This window comes from Hipposideros armiger, unplaced genomic scaffold, assembly GCF_001890085.2.
Source record: "Hipposideros armiger isolate ML-2016 unplaced genomic scaffold, ASM189008v1 scaffold_416, whole genome shotgun sequence".
NCBI lineage: Eukaryota > Metazoa > Chordata > Mammalia > Chiroptera > Hipposideridae > Hipposideros > Hipposideros armiger.
Genome location: NW_017731766.1, coordinates 471,318 through 475,166, shown reverse-complemented (window position 1 = coordinate 475,166; position 3,849 = coordinate 471,318).

Here is a 3,849-nt window from a genome sequence, read left to right as displayed (position 1 = left end):
GGCGGCTGCCTGTTTCGATAGAGCCTGTACTCCCCAGGTATCCACAGCCCCCACCACTCCCAATTGTTTGCATGAGGACTATATTACCTGCTTACAATTCCTATTAAGCCCTGCATACGCATTTGAGTTTCCAAGACATAGGATATGAGACATATTAATCCTCTAACCAAATTTTGCACCTCTCGTTAGGCTTCTAACTTTCACAACTGAAGTGAATTATCCCCAGACCCTTTGGACATCTATTCCTAGAAAGCGCACATTACTATCCAATGTCAGATTCATCCTGTGTTTCTCATACCACTTCCCGGGGCAGAGAGACCAAGGACCCACTAAGTCCAAGATAGGAGTGTAAATGATGACTCTAACTTCTTAAATGAAGCTGCATAGGAAAAAACACATTCATTTTCTACTGAGATGTTCTAGCTAGCCTGTTGATTCTTTGGCGATGGACATATGACCCTGCTGTTAAGAGGCCTGCCTGGGGCAGTGCCAGGGGCTGACCTCCTCAGCGTCACTGCGCCATCTGCTCTGAGGTCTGCCGTTTCCCCAGGAAACCACCCCGGACAAGTGTGCAAGTCTCCACTTCCGTGGAAACTGCGGACCTTCTTCCCCTTCCCAGCCTCAGAGAAATGTCTCCCGCTCTCTCGCCATCCCTTTCAAAACACTCATTTGCCTCACGTGTGGGACTCGAAGCCTGTCCCAGCGGCTTCTCCTTTCTTTCCAATAAAAATCTCTGAAGTGAAAACATAAATACGCAAATAAATACTAATGACCTAGCTAGTCACTCGAAACGAAAGAGCACACCACATATCAATCAATACATTGCTAAGAGGATCTGACCAAGAAGCCTAATCATGCTGGGGCTTGTCTGAAACTTGTCACCGCAAGGTTATTCCTCGGTTCTCGTCCTGGCGGTGAAGTCATGCCGAGGTGGGTTGGATGGGCTTGGAGAAATATTCTGCATGAAAAGTATCACATGGTATTTCAGAATTAGAACAAACTTCGGAAGAGGGCAAGGATACGTAGAGTTTCACTTTAGGAAATTACAGTAGTTGGAATATGAGTGGGGGAATTTTCCCATTACCAATAGGTCAGTTCCTTTTGGGGGACGGATATCTAGGAATGTTCCCTTCCCAAGGTAAATAAGAGACCACGACCCCATCTATGCTGCCACTTCGTGTTGGTCCTCTCGCGGTCCCCCACCTACATGGATTCATGCACGTACACACTCACGTGTGTGCACACTCACATAGGCACCACCAGCTGTGTGAACATGTTCATGTGTCTGAGCATACATGTGTCCTCTCGGTTGGACAAAATGCCAAACCTTAGCAGGGTGGGGGAATGTCAAATGCAAAGGTCAGTCCTTTACATTTCTAGATTATACAATTTGCCATTTACAATGTAAGCTGAGAAGGACTGGGTCGTCACGCATCCTATAGGTGAGTCTTTCAGTAGCATCATTCCTTGGTAGGTATAGTTCCTGTGAATCATGACTTTATTGGACAATTTTGTCCTGACAGGCTGCCTTGCTCAGGCTGACAGAGTCTAATGAGGGGCTGTTTGGACATTCTAAAGTCACCAAGAGTGACAGACACTAGACTTGTCACCAACTGACTCACTGGCCTTGAGAGTTCTCATGCATTTGAGAGCTGCCGTGTGATCCAAGAGGTCGGGGCCCTGTGCACAAGATGTGGCAGATGGCAGGCCCTCAGCCATGTTTCCTGAGAAAGGACCAAAGTGAAGGAGAATTAAACAAGCCCAGGCACTTACTTTTCATGATGAGGTGGAAAGCCATGTCAAGGCTTTGGGGGTGTGTCCAGCCTGGTGGGAATCCAAGTTCTTTCACTCTCACAGGCAAGGTTCTTATTCTTTATGATCTTGAGTTTCTTCTATTTTTAAGAATATGTTAAAGATTAAATAAGTATTAAATTTGCAAAGTACTTAGCATAACATCTTCAGAAGATAAATGTTGACTGTTAAATGAATAGGTATCTTATGTTTATCATGTTTTCATAATGCAAGCCAAGTTTTTCATCATCCTTCCTAAAAAAATATCTAACCTAAGGAAACACTTAGTAATTACTGTTAAGTTTTAGATAACATAGCAGAATTTAGGTATCATAACACAATGGCAACAATAGTATTTATTGCTTATGTACCACTTGCCATGTATCTTGTACTGCACTAAGGACTTCTTAAGGTTTTTTTAATCTTTACAACAGACCTTTGAAAGATGTAGTTATATCTTTGCTTTACAGATACGAAATCTGAGAGTCAGATGGATTTAGTAGCTGCACAATCATATACCTAATATATAAGTCAGAGCTCAAAGTCAAGCCTGCCCAACAGCAGGTTCCAAGTTCCGAAGCTTTTCATTGCTTTACACAAAAGCCTTTATACGAATTTAACTCATACTAATGGATACAAAAAAATTCTGAACCCAATGAAACCACACACATACATCCTTTTAAGTTTTATTTATATTTCTTAGTTCAAGAATTACACACTAGCCAACATTATTATATATTTACATGCTGAAACTGAAGGTAATAAGTTTAAATTCAAGAAAATAATTCTCATGTGCTACTCATTTATAATCCTCATTTGTTACTATCTCATGTATCCCAGAGATTTTTAGTAGTCCTGTTTTTAGAAAAACATGAAAATAGATGCAATGATATCCACTTGTGTTTTTGCACTTTCTAGCCATTGGAAAATGTGCATTATGTGCATAATAAGAAAGGCTACAAGGTAATTAGTAAGGCTGATAATCACTACATTGTGAAGAAACTAGAATCACTTTTTATAAAAGGACAAATCAGAACTGTGCAGGGACAATATTCATAGCAGAACTATTTAAACACCCATGCAAATAAATATAAAAAAAAGTGATGGAATTTAAATTATCTGCAACTTTGTTTGAATTAATAATGCTAAAAATGACCATGGTTTAACTCAAATTATTGACCTGCAAAGGGGAAGATACAAGCTGAGAGAAGTGTCAACTTGCTTCGGATGGCACAAGGACATATGCGGGCATCGATTAGTGCACATGTGACAGGACAGAGACATTTGTTTTTGAAAGTTAAAAAAACACCAAGTTTTGTTTTCATCAGTTTGGATCATATTTATCATAAAAGAATTTCTCAAAGCAAATTAAAATTCAATGTCAGGATTTTGCATGTATCTACAGAAATGTTTTACTTCAGTTTCCAAAGAATGAATGATATTTAAGAGTGCTGATGCTTTTATTTACTTTTTTTCTTACATGATTTCTTTAAGGTAGTATCTTAATTGGCATTATGTTGGCTCTGTACTATTTTTTACAACTTTCTTAGTGTATTTGGAAAATGTTTTTTAAACCTTTGGTGTCAAGCAGTGTCATTTTTTAAAAATTTTTTATTTTCCCTCATTTTTCTTTTTTTTTCTTTCCTTTTTTGTTTTTTAATAATTCTGGAGTCTTTGGTTGAAAGGAAGAATACTATCTAAGGACAAAATGCTATTATTTAAAAAAGAAAAACGTCTTCAGTATGTACTGTGTGTAACAAATTCCTGGAGCAGGTATGAATAATCAGCATTTTTATTTCCTGTAGTGCCATCCATATAAACTTTTACTCTTTGAAAACTGAGATTTAAGTTACAACCTTTGGTTTCTTGAACTCTGACACATAAAAAACTTTCGCGAGATCAATGATCATTTCTGCTTTTCCCAATTGCCATTTCTAAGGCTGTCTCTTGGTTGTTACATTCACTACATAAACACTATGTGTTTCCCGTACAGGGACATGAGTGGGAGTGAGCAAACAGGCAAGGGAGTGTGTGTGTGTGTGTGTGTGTGTGTGTGTG